This window comes from Alligator sinensis, unplaced genomic scaffold, assembly GCF_000455745.1.
Source record: "Alligator sinensis unplaced genomic scaffold, ASM45574v1 scaffold1217_1, whole genome shotgun sequence".
Classification (NCBI taxonomy): domain Eukaryota; kingdom Metazoa; phylum Chordata; order Crocodylia; family Alligatoridae; genus Alligator; species Alligator sinensis.
The window spans coordinates 739,712-753,335 of record NW_005842716.1 but is presented as its reverse complement, the minus strand read 5'-3'; the positions used below and the strand labels follow the sequence as shown (position 1 = coordinate 753,335).

The 13,624-nt window shown below is 46.5% G+C and overlaps 1 protein-coding gene across 1 annotated transcript in view; it reads left to right on the top strand.

Annotated features, from left to right (window-relative positions):
- The window catches only part of NSUN3 (NOP2/Sun RNA methyltransferase family member 3), a 72,165-nt gene extending 65,394 nt beyond the window's left edge, over positions 1-6,771 (top strand). Inside the window, exon 13 of the mRNA XM_025216247.1 lies at positions 5,892-6,771. The gene's annotated coding sequence lies outside the window, so the exon portion shown is untranslated. The remainder of the gene's footprint in view (positions 1-5,891) is intronic.
- The last annotated feature ends 6,853 nt before the right edge of the window (positions 6,772-13,624 follow it).

The window sequence follows — 13,624 nt, the reverse complement described above, 5'->3', positions numbered from 1 at the left end:
TCCCTAAAGACCCATTGTACTTCACATCCCATATTTCCATTATCAAGGTTGGCAGGTATGTGAGGAGGTGTGTAAAGGATTTGCTAAGAAATTATCTTGAGACTGTTGTGTCTGATGCAAATATAAACAAGTCAGCTGCAGTTTTTGTTACACAAGAAGATAGTATAATGTCAGCACTTGGAAAGTACATAGTCTATTTACAGGATAAGCTGCACAGGCTCTCCCATTACAACAAACAACAAAACCCTTGGGGAGGTCCTTAGCCCATGAACAATGCATGCCCCCTGTGGCTGGGGGGGCACAGGTGTAGTGGTAGGAGTGTGGTGGTGGTAAGCAGGGAGCTTCTGCAAACGCTGTTGGCGCTGGCAGCGGCAGGAGAGGGGGTTGGAGAGTGCCAACCAGGGGTCAGTGACCACCTGCAGATGCCACCGGCAGTGTTGGCAGCAGCCAGAGGCAATCACTGACCGCCTGCAGACGCCACCAGCAGTGTCGGTGGCAAAGGGGGCGACCGCCCTCAAGCACCACCAACACTGTCAGTGGTGCCTTTTCATAGGGGATGCACCGCCACGCTCAGGGGGTGCACGTGCACCCACGTGCCCCCCCTACACGTCGCCAGTGCCTCAGCAAATATCAGTTGTCAACTCCCTGGAGAAATGCTCAGGTACTATAAAGCAGGGGTCAGCAACATTTTCTAGCAGCAGGTTGCAGTCACCCAGTTTAGGTCAAGCTGGACCAGCACTAGATCCAGCCATCATCTCTACTGCTTTTACCCACCACCCAGCTGTAGTGCAGTGTGGTCAGAGCCTCCTTCTGCTGCCTGGATGCAGCAAGATGCAAGCAGAGCCCACCCTCTCCCACCCCTGTTGAAGTCCCTGCTACTTGGCTGCAATGTGATATGGGCAAAGCCTCTGCTGGTGAATGCCACCAGGTCTGAAGGGTCTGCAGGTCCTTGGTTGCAGACATCCTTCTATAGAGTATAAGAGCTCCAGTGACATCAATAGAACTGTGGTTCTTTACGTCAGCTGAGGAGCTGGCCTGGGCTCTGAGAGGCTCTGGATCATCACAGGTTTTGCTAACAAAATCCAAGTGCACGTTTCCCAAAGTTTTCTATCTGTTCCTCCAGGGATTTGAGCCCAATCAAGTGCAAGCTATCAGCTTAAACAGGCCACTGTAAAGGGGCTTCATCCTTCAGAAACAGAAAACTGATATTCATTAAATCCTTCCAAGCTGACAAGCCTCCCAAATCAGCAGGCATATTTGTAGCTGGAAATAATTAATGCTATAACCATTCACATAGCATCTGAAGCCATGATTTACAAAAATGGTTTGAAGACATGACCTGGAGGCAGGAAGAGAGGAGGAAATCCAACACCTGCAAAATTAATAAGCCACTGACTTGCATTACCTTTTGAATTCAGAATTTTCTCTCCCTTGCTGCCACAATCAGGCCTGTTCTTAGCTAACCTGCTCTCACAGTAAAATAAACTGTTATACTTTGCTGAGTGAACGCTATTTTATATAAGTTATGCAGTGATGATGGATGACCAAAATAATGTCATTCGTTTTGTGTATTTGTAAATATAATTCAGGCAGCATTTAATGCTTAGAATTGTGGTGGGTTATATCTACATGTCTGTGTGCACCTCCAGAGCTATCTATATAAACGTGTGTGTATATGTATGAGTGTATACATTAGACTGTAGCGAGACAACAGTAATTTTCACTTGGATTTCAGTGACTGAAGCAAATCCATCTGCCATCAGTGATATCTACTCCCATACACTGTTTGCCTCACGAAATAAGATTTGAACTGTTCAAACGAAATTAGAATATGAAAGCTTTGACCTGAATAGAAACAAGATCCAAAGCATATTTATACTGAAGATGCTCATATAATCTGTGAGGCCTGTCATGTTGTTAATTTGTCAACATTGCTAATTCACTAACAGTAACCTACAATATTAATGTAGTTGAATGTCACAGCACTATATGCATAAAAATGTTTCCTGTTTGCTTTTCTTTGTTTTTTGAGAAAAAAATGTCTGATCAAATTTGGGTGTGACACACTAAAAAATTGTATTTTATTCAAGTAATCCAGATCTCATTACATTAGGCAAACACTGTACAGGAGGAAAGTGGATCATGTAAATACTCTTAATATTATTCATGAATTTCCCTACTGGCATAGGTTCAAAATATGCTACAGATATCTTTTATAAATGACCTTGTTTAAGTTCTGGTATTGTTGTTCTTCTTTCATCACTCTTTAAAAGAGGCTTTGTTTTACCTTTTCTGGACAAAATATGGTGCTCTCCTATTCCTTTCTTTTCTCCATGTTTCCCAACTGGCTTCTTTTCCCTTCTCGTTCATGTTGATTTCTTGGTTACAATCCTAATCCCAGGTTGGGACCACTGTCTAATCTTAGTAAATTCATCTTGTAAACAAAATATGGTATTTTAATGCGATTTTTTTTTTTAATCATTCCATAATTTATGAGTACTCTTCACTGTGTCAGCCGCTGCTGGAAATGAGACTATTAAATACTTGTGCTACATGCAGTCTTGCAGTGTAATGCTGCTAGCATACTGGCTCTTAGCATAATAGGATGTTCTGGTTAAACAGTTCAAAGCAAGGAAATAGGAGTGTATATGCCATGTAAATGACCTGATTCTTCAACACTCCTATGCTTCCCACTGGAAGAGTCCTCTTAATAGATTATTTCAAATCCTGTATGCATTCTTGGACATCCTGTAGTGTTTAAGAAAAAAGAAGATCCCTTCTATCACATAGGTCAAAAAAATCTTATGCAAGGACCAGTGCAATATTTAGACTAGTTTAAATGCAGTTTAAACCTGAAGCAGGCAGAAATATTCGTCTGTTAAACCAGTTTAACGCTGCCTTGAACACTTCAAAGTCTACGTGGAAAATCAAGTACTCTTTTTTAAGTGTTCCATGTACTGTGGAGATACAAAGTGGGCCCCACACTTCAAAAAGGATGTAGGCAGTTTAAAAAGAGTCTAGTGGAGGACAGCAAAAATAATTAGGGGTCTGGGAGGCTGAATGAGCTAGGGTTATGTGACAGAGGTCTGGTTGCTTCTCATGTATGAGCTGAAACTGGCCACTCTGGTGCATAGCCAGATTTCTACTTCTCCCCTTTCTTTCTTTTCCCCTGCTTTTGTTAGTACTTTTTTTTATCAATGAACTCCCTTACACTGTTTGGTCAATAAGAGCTATCTTGCTAACAACCAACTGTGTCCTCACTCCCTACACAGTTCCCTCATCAGGTCCTCCTAATGTCTGGGAAACTAAGAGCTCTTAGTTTAGACCCCCAAATCAGGCAAGCACATTGCAGACTTCAGTCAAGTACAGGCTGTTAAAGTTTACTGAACTCATGTTTAGGAGAAGGGAAGGCAAAAGAGTAAAATGCCTCCAGCTACAGGTCACCCAACTCCTGGAACCACCAAAACATGGGTTCAAGCATGCACCCTACCTCCTCAGCCCACCCATTGCTAGGCATGCTAGACTCGGTACTCACTCCCAGCCCCTGGAATGGTTCACAGTTTCATAGTAGCTAGGGTCAGAAGGGACCTGAACAGATCATCTAGCCTGCCCCCCTGCCACAGGCAGGAATGAATGCTGGGTTCACAAGACCCCGGACAGGTGATCGTCCAACCTCCTCTTGAATATGCCCAAGGTAGGGGCGAGGACCACTTCCCTGGGAAGTTGGTTCCAGATTTTGGCCACCCTAACTGTAAAATATTGCCTTCTGATCTCCAACCTAAACCTATTCTCCATCAGCTTATGACCATTGTTTCTCGTCACCCCAGGTGGTGCTGGGGAGAAAAGAGCTCTGCCTATTTGCTGTTGATCCCCCCCTGATGAGCTTGTAGGCAGCCACCAGGTCCCCCCTCAGCCTCCTCTTGCTGAGGCTGAGCAGGTTCAGGTCCTTCAGTCTCTCCTCGTAGGGCCTGTCCTGCCGCCCTCTCACCAAGTGGGTGGCCCTCCTCTGAACCCTCTCCAGGCTGGCCACATCCCTTTTGAAGTGCGGCGCCCAGTACTGGACGCAGTACTCCAACTGCAGCCTGACCAAAGTCGCATAGAGGGCGAGGATCACCTCTCTGGACCAGCTTGAGATGCACCTTTGGATGCATGACAAGGTATGGCTGGCCTTGCTGGCTGCGGTCTGGCATTGGCGGCTCATGTTCATCTTGGAGTCAATAATGACTCCGAGTTCCCTTTCTGCCTCTGTGCTTTCAAGAAGGGAACTCCCCAGCCTGTATGTATGCTGTGGATTCCTTCTCACAAGGTGCAGCACCCTGCATTTGTCTACGATGAACCCCATACTATTCTCGTCTGCCCACTTTTGTAGTCTGTCTGTCTGTCTGTCTGATGATTCAGGTTCAGGTGATGTCTACCTCCGTACTTTCTATTCAATGCCACATTTCCAGAATAATGTCTGTGGAACTAAAGCCAGTGTCAGGGATGGGTGCTGTGGTCAGGGGGGTGCGCGCACACGTGCAGGCATGCATGCACGCACACATGCACGCGCGTGAGCAGTCTATGCTCACAGCAGCACCCTCCCCCTACCCTGCCCTGCCCAAATCCCAGCTAATTCTCACCCCAGGCAGGAGGAGCGGTGCCCAGCCTAGCCCACCCCCCACCTCCAGCCGCTGCACAGGAGGAGCCAGGCCAGGTAATGCAGACAACAGCAGTGATGCCTGTCTACCTGCTCACCTGCCTGGTGCACTATGATGCTCTGCCTCCCCACTAGATAGTGTCCCACATCTCTGCCTGCCTGCCTGCCTCTGCCTGCACCAAAGCCACTGACTTGGGGTGGGGGGGGGCACCAAAATACCAGTTCACCCAGGGCACCATTTTTCCTAAGGCTGACACTCCTATAGGAAGGCTGTTCAAATGCTGGCCTTTGAGCTGCCCACAACCTGTAGCTCTTAACATGTGGCGTGTGAGCCCTAGTGGCAGCCTCTCCTGCTGTTGTGTGGGTCTGGAGGTCTGCAAAACCTGTGCAGAAGTGGCACGGGAAAAGGGAGCTGCATGCCACCAGCATGGATTGCCACATATCAGTGACAGAGCCTGTGCAATGGGGGCTGAGGGGCCCAGGTGTTGCCAGCTGGGTATGGGGGACCTGTCTGATGCCAGCAGAGCCCATATGGTAAGGAGGATCCTGGAGGGTGGCCCCCATAATGTGTGGTCAATGCAGTGTGTGGCCCAGGGACTGCATGCCAGGGCTGGGTGTGGCCCCTGGCCGCACCCAAGTTGGATAGCCCTTTAATACAGAATCCTGTTTCAATCCCTTTTCAGTATTGCAGTTTCACCACTTGCATTTTTCTTGAATTCTATAGGGCAATTTACAGCAATCCCTGACAGCAGTTGTTTATAGGAGAGGACATTAGGTTTTACAGTGCTGAGTTGTATATGTTTCAAAGGGCTAAATACACCCCCATTAATTTTAGTTGTATCTATATTGGTTGTAGCACATAGAGAGCATCTTGGATGCCTCTGGCAGTGGTTCTTTTTAATTTCAAGGAGGAAAACCTAACATCTGGAGTGTCAAACCCTCTTAAACTTCTATAAAGGGGTATCCAACTTGTGGCCCATGGGCTGCTCCCAGACTGTAGCTCTTAACATGTGGCTTATGATGGTGGGGAGGGGAACAGCTGAATACAAGGTAAAAGGGAGCAATGGCATAAGCAACAACAGATATAAGTATATCCAGAGTTCTGCTTCTGTTAAAGGCTGGTTGCCTAAGATTTTAATGTGTCTCTTTCTTGTATACACAAACATGCATATGTATATATAGATATATGAATAATATTTGACTTCAGACCTTGTTTTCTCCCTCCCTGTTTTCCTATTTTTTATTTCTCTTGTAGACATTCTTCAGGAGCACTCAGTGTTTAATATGGCTGTGATGTATTGAAGGGCTTTTCTGTGACAGTGACAACATCAGTCATTACATCTGTGAATACCAGCTCCAGAAGGTTACTTGGAAACAGCTCATTCAGATTTTCATTACGGCAAGAGAGCAATTTTTTTGAAGAGTCATATCGTTGCATGACAAATAAAATTCAGCATTGGTTACAATGTTCCTCTTGTTTTCCGTCCGTCTGTTCTGACTGAAAATGGGCTGAGGGGCTCCTGAGACAGTAGGCAATAGGATGGTTTGCATAGAAGGCGGCTCACCAAAATTGTCTCTTCTGCCCACTTTTCTAAAGCGTGTCTAGGCAGATGTATTTTATTTTATTTTATTTTCAATTAGCTGAAAAGGTAAGCAATTCAGTTTCACTCACCTGAACGCAATCTGCAGGATTGACAGCATACCTTTAATAGATTCCTCCAGTAGATAATTAGACCAGTGTAACGCAAGCAGTGCATGAATTAACATTTGCACTTGCATATGAATATTCAGCGTTGCAGTATTTTCAGTGGTGCCAATTGTTTTCAGTGATTAGCACTCCTGCTTATTACATGGTTGTAACATTGATTGGTACAAAATGGCACCAATTAAAGAATTCTAAAAGGTCTGGAGGGTCAGGGAGTAGCTATTCATTGTTGGTATTTATAGCTTTTCAGTAGACCAGGATCCAGATGCGAGGTTTCACTGTCTAATTGGAGAGATGAGGGGTTTTTTGGTGTTGAGAGAAATGACATTCTTGATTTTACTATAAAGAGGAATAGTGTTGCTGGATTTATTTGGACTGTAGTTACTTTCTACCCTCTCACATTTTGTATGCTGAGGTAAATAGAAGTATTGTATGTTCTAATTATTAATGATGATAATAATAATAAAAAAGGGAAATCATTAACCCATTCAAGCTTGACTACTGTAGTAATAAAAAAAATATACAATTAAATTTACACGGCATATTCCTGCATAAAATATTGATTTACAGCCTTATTTACCTTCCTCCAAGAATTTCATAACCATGAGACAATTAATAAACAACTTCATGGGAAAGATTAAAAAAAATAGAAACATGTTAGTATCTAGCCCAAGGCAAGCTTAATTCAGAATTGATGTTGGCTCTTTTACAAATTGACGTGAAAAAAACAAATCTTCATGATTGTAAGATGTAGTATATATTATTGTATTGTTTATATTATTCCTCTTGGCTGTAAGATTGGCATGTAGTCATCAATGTCTAGTTGGTAGGAGGCATCAAGTGGGTTTCCCAGGGGTCTGTCCTGGGTCTGGTATCGTTCAACCTCTCCATTAATGATTTGAACAATAGGATTGACCTCACACTTAGCAAATTTGCAGATGACACCAAGCTGGTTGGAGTTGCGATCATCCAGGTGCTAGGGGTAGGGTCCAGAATGACCTGAATAGACTGGAGAAATGGTCCACAATCCAGGGGATGAAATACAGCAAAGACAAGTGCAAAGTCCTGCACTTGGTATGAAATGATTCCATGCACAAATACAGGCTGGGGAATGAATGGCTAGGCTGTGGTACTGGAGGTTAAAGCACATCATAAGCTGAAAAAAACCCAACAGTGAGCTCTTGTTGCAAAAAAGCCAACAGTGTAGAGGGTTTTATTAACAGGGGTGTCACTTGTAAATGAAGGGAAGTGATTTTTCTGCTCTGTTCAGTACTGGTGTGGTCTGACTTGGAGTACTGTGTCTAGTTTTGGACCCCGCACTTCAAAAATGATGTGGGCAGTTTGGAAAGAGTCTAGTGCAGGGCAGCAAAAATGATTAGGGGTCTGGGAGACAAGATTTATGAGTTAAGGCTGAATGAGCTAGGGTTATTTAGTCTGGAGAAGAGAAAACAGAGGGGCGGTTTGATAGTGGTCTTCAAATACCTGAAGGATGATTATAAAGAGGATGGAGATGAGCTTTTTCTCTGTGGCTGTAGGAGTTTGGACTGAGGTTGAAGATGGGGAGGAGCGTTCTGACTATGGTCAAGTCGACCCGTTCCAATGGAGCAGTTGTGGAATCTCCATTTTTGGAAGTTTTCAAGAGCCCTTGGCTGGCATGGTTTTACTCAGGGATGCTCCTGCTTTGAACAGGAACCCTGTAAGGTGTCTTCCAGCCCTACTTGCCTATGATTTCCCATCCAGCCTGAAGCTTTAAAGGTAGTACAGTGCTGCTTTTCACTCCCATGGTCTGTATGGTGGGTGGCAGGGGCTGCCAACACTGTGCTCCAACTCCCTCTGCTTGTGGGATCTGAACCTGGAGCAGGGGAAGGGCTGGAATCTGGCGAACCATATGGCCAACCAAGTAGGAGAGGAAAGGTCCCAGCCAGCCTGTAGGTTTAAAAAGGAGTTCAGGCCCTACCGGGGCAGGCACTGCTGAAATATGACTCTCGAGGGTGTCTTTTGGTATTGCCCTTTGGTAGAGACAAAGGGAAAGGGTATGTTTTTGATTTTGTTTGTTACTTGTCTTGATTGAACGATGTGTTTTTCTTGTCGGGAAGGGGAAAACAAATGGGTTGCGGAGACAGAAATAGCACCCCCCCACTTCTGCCCCTTTTCTCACAAGCAGTTGGGCTTGACTTGGAAGGGACAGTAAGGCTAGGATGTGAGGCAGAGAAGTAGATAGAGTTGTTAGGGAATACGGGGGGGTAGGGGTGAGGGGGTTTGGGAGAATCATTTTTTTCATAGTTGGTAAGGTTGGAAGGGACCTGAGCAGATTCATAGCTTCATAGATGTTAGGGTCGGAAGGGACCTCAATAGATCATCGAGTCCGCCCCCCTGCCTAGGCAGAAAAGAGTGCTGGGTTTAGATAACCCCAACTAGATGCCTATCCAACCTCCTCTTGAAGACCCCCAGGGTAGGGGAGAGCACCACTTCCCTTGGGAGCCCGTTCCAGACCTTGGCCACTCTAACTGTGGAGAAGTTCTTCCTAATGTCCAGTCGAAATCTGCTCTCTGCTAGCTTATGGCCATTATTTCTTGTAACCCCCAGGGGTGCCTTGGTGAGTAAAGCCTCACCAATTCTGTGCCCCTGTGATGAACTTATAGGCAGCCACAAGGTCATCTCTCAACCTTCTCTTGCGGAGGCTGAAGAGGTCCAGGTGCCCTAGTCTCTCCTCATAGGGCTTGGCCTGCAAGCCCTTAACCATACGTGTGGCCCTTCTCTGGTCCCTCTCTAGGTTATCCACATCCCTCTTGAAGTGCGGCACCCAAAATTTCACGCAGTACTCCAACTGCGGTCTGACCAGCACCCGATAGAGGGGAATTATCACCTCCTTGGTTCTGTTTATCATGTATCAGCAGATGCATGACAAAGTGCCATTAGCTTTTCTGATGGCTTCGTCACACTGCCGACTCATGTTCATCTTGGAGTCCACTAGGACTCCAAGATCCCTTTCCGCTTCTGTGCCTCCAAGCAGGTCATTTCCTAGGCAGTAGGTATGCTGGACATTTTTCCTCCCTCGGTGCAGCACTTTGCATTTCTCCTTGTTGAACTGCATTCTGTTGTTTTCTGCCCACTTGTCCAACCTGTCCAGGTCTGCTTGTAGTTGTTTCCTGCCCTCCGGCGTGTCCACATCTCCCCACAGTTTTGTGTCATCCACAAACTTGGACAGAGTACACTTCACTCCCTCGTCCAAGTCGCCGATGAAGACATTGAAGAGTATCGTTCCAAGGACCGAGCCCTGCGGGCCCACTGCCCACACCCTTCCAGGTCGATACTGACCCATCCACTATGACTGTCTGGGTACGACCCTCTAGCCAATTTGCCACCCACCGGACTGTGTAGTCATCCAAGTGACAGCTTCTTAACTTGTTCACCAGTATGGGGTGGGATACCGTATCGAAGGCCTTCCTGAAGGCTAAAGTCTAAAGATCATCAAGTCCGACCCCGTGCCATGGCAGGAAAGAGTACTGGGGTCAAATGACCATGGCAAGGTGTTCATCCAGCCTCATTTTAAAGCCCTCCAGGGTAGGAGCCAGCACCACTTCTCTTGGAAGTTGGTTCCAGATCCTAGCTGCCCTGACAGTGAAGTAGTGCCTTCTGATGACTAGTGTGAATCTACCCTCTGCCAGCTTGTGACCATTATTTCTAGTCACTCCTGGTAGTGGTCGGAGGAACAGGGACTCCCCCAGTGGCTGCTGGTCCCCCCCGACTAGTTTGTAAACGGCCACTAGATCCCCCCTCAGCCTTCTCTTGTGGAAGCTGAACAGGTTCAGGTCTCATAGCCTCTCCTCGTAGGGCCTGCCCTGCTGCCCCCTGATCATGTGGGTGGCCCTCCTTTGGACCCTCTCCATATTGGCCACATCCGTTCTGAAGTGTGGTGCCCAGAACTGGACGCAGTACTCCAACCAGTGTCGCCTGACCAGTGTCGCATAGAGGGGGAAGATCACCTCCTTGGTCCTGCTTGAGATGCATTTGTGGATGCATGACAAGGTATGGTTGGCCTTCCTGACCGCGTCCCCACACTGTCGGCCCATGTTCATTTGGCATCAATAATGACTCCAAGATCCATTTCTGCCTCTGTGCTGACGAGAGGGGAGTTCCCCAGCCTGTAGGTATGCTGCTGGTTCTTCCTCCCCAGGTGCAGTACCTTGCACTTGTCAGTGTTGAAACCCATCCTGTTCTCATTCGCCCACCCCTGTAACCTGTCTAGGTCCGATTGCAGCCTATTCCTCCCTTCTAGCATGCCCACTTCACCCCACATCTTAGTGTCATATGCGAATTTGAGCAGGGTGCTTTTTACCCCCTTGTCCAAGTCGCTGATGAAGATGTTGAACAGTGCAGGCCCAAGGACTGAGCCCTGGGGGACACCACTGCCCACATCCCTCCAGGTTGAATAAGACCCGTCCACCACCACTCTCTGGGTGCAGCCCTCCAGCCAATTAGTGACCCATCTAACTGTGTAGGTATCAACGCCACAGTCCCCTAGTTTTTTAATGAGGATGGGGTGAGCGACAGTGTCAAAGGCCTTCCTAAAGTCCAGAAAGACTATGTCCACCGCAACACCTGCGTCCATGTATTTTGTGACCTGGTCGTAGAAGGCCACCAGGTTGGTTTGACAGGACCTGCCTCTAATGAACCCGTGTTGGCTGCCCCTAAGCATAACCTCCCCTGCTGGCCCTTGCGTACATGTGCACAAGATAATTCTCTCAAAAAGCTTATCCAGGACGAGGTAAGACTAACAGGTCTATAGTTTTCTGGGTCCTCCTTCCTCCCTTTTTTGAAAATGGGAACCACATTGGCCCTTTTCCAGTCCTCTGGCACCTCGCCGGAGCACCATGAGTGCTCATAAAGCCGTGTCAGGGTCCCGCAATGACCTCTGCTAATTCTCTCAGCACTCTGGGGTAGAGATTGTCAGGACCTGTTGATTTAAATATGTCCAGTCCCTCCAGAAGTTCCCTGATTAGGTCCTCTCTGACCCTAGGCCTGGGTGCACCTCCCCCGGGGCCTGAGGGGGTTCTATTGAATGTGGATTGAAAACTGAGGTTGGAAGATGGAGGATTTGTTCAGATGCAGGACAGCAGGAGTGGGTGGGGTACTTTGCTGGACCAAACCCTCTCTAGGACCAGTTCTTAATATTTTGAAGATGGTTTTTAAAAATTTCTTTCAATAAAAGACCTCATGAAATTTGAGGGTTTTTTTGATCTTGCAGTCTGTGCCAACTGGACAGGAACTACTTTTGGGTAGCATTCATAGGCTTGGTGTGAAGGAGGGATAGATGTAACCTTTGAGTCGATATGCTAGGGTTCTGGAGAGGGCATTCGTGGCAGAGAAAAGCATGTGGAGCTCCTAATTTCAGTGGGATGCAGTCCACAGTTGCAGAGTTCAGACCTTCCAGATGCAATCACTGTTCCCATGTGCACCTGTCACTGATCTTTCCCCTGTGTTGGCTTCAGGCCCTTTTTCTCTCTTACTGCTATGGTTTCAGTCAGCCATTCAGTTTCATCATCAGCAACACCAAGTGCTCAAAAACTGTCAGTTCAAAAAATCAAGAGTGGCTCTAAATCACTGGAAAAAAAAAGTCTGAGGATTTTGCATCGGTGGGGTTCATGTTTGCAAGCTTTGTCTCAGCATTTGTTCAAACACAAATTTCGCTAACACTTTTGTAGATCTCTGGTGCTTACAGCTTAATAAGATGAAAAGCAATTCGCCAAATGGTTGTTCTCTAAATATTGGGAAAGCTTGTAAGAGAGGACAGAGAAAGAATTAACCTTTTTTTTCTCTCCTCCCAGACCTCCTGGAGATTTAAACAATTGCATTTTTTCACAGGTAACAAATTAAACTTTAATAGTGGCATAAAAAATTCACTTCAGCTGTTGATACCAATATATTTTATTTGCTCTATAAAACCAACTTCAGGCATTTTCTAACAGGGCATAATGAGCATTTCTAGCAGAAATAAAGGTTTGAAGTTTGTACTGCTACATAAAGCAGTATGACAGAATAGTCCAAAAGGAATGCATGGCACTATCGATTAAAAGAAGTAGAAATAAGATTACAGGAAAGTAGGGCTGGAAGGGACCTCATACAGTCATCTAGTCCAGCCCCCAGTACAAGTCAGGAGCCTGACTAAACCAACCCAGCCACGTGTCTGTCTTAACCTGCTCTTGAAAATGGAGATTCTGCGACTTCTCCACATAGACTGTTCTCTTTTTTCAAGAATGTTTCTGGTCGGAGCCCCAGTCCCAACCATAGCATGGGGCTGGTAGCTGACCCCGGCTCTAACCCAAACTGCTATCTATGGCAGGGCTCAGCAACCTACTGCCCATGGATCTGAATGGTGCAGGAGAGGGCAGGGATGGTGGATTCAGTGTCATTTGCCAGAAGTCAAGTCAGAAACACATCAATGGCAACTCAGCAGCAGTAGCTGTTGGGTCACAAGCACAACCAGACTTAGACCGAACTGAATTCCTTCAGTGTGCAACTCCTAAAAGGCTGCTGACCCCTGCTCTATGGCTTTTGTCATCTCCATGGCCAAATGGAGAAAAAATAGTGTTTAACATAAAGTTTATTCTCCCAACTAACTCTTACACATCCTGCTAACCTGGTCTGATACTACACAGCATTTTAAGCTGAAAGGTAGAATCCTCTTCACTGGGCATCTCTATATGAGACATTTACTGAGGAATAGATTAATTAGCTCCACAGTAAACATTGCATGTCTACACCTGTGCCCCTGTTGAGCTGGAGCAAACTAATTAACTCTGCAGCAGGGTTGTACTTGTAAATACAAGTACTACCCTGCAGCAGAATTTTTTGCTCCGCAGCAATGCACATGTAGATGATGTGCCCGGTTGGTTGGGGCATGAGGGTGCTTCAGTGCAGAGGCTGCCGGCCAGCTATCCCTGCACTGGAGTACCCTCATGCCCCAGCCAGCCCCTCTGCAGTAAGTTGAGCTGGGTTGGAATAGCTCCAGGCTGACAGGCTGACCCACCGGGGTCCAGCTGGGGCTGCTCTGACCCGGCTCAACGTGCTGTGGTCCTGGGCATATGTTCAAATGGTGCACTTGGGAGCAATAAACTCTGGAGCAATCAGCTCCAGAGTTTATTGCTTCACATTAATTGCACGTTTAGATGCACCCAGTGGGCTGTCTCCACTTTATATTGGCATAATGCTATTGATTTCAGTGTAATTGTTCCTGATGTACTGTAGCTTAAGTGAGAAGGAAACAAGGTGCCTTGGGCTAT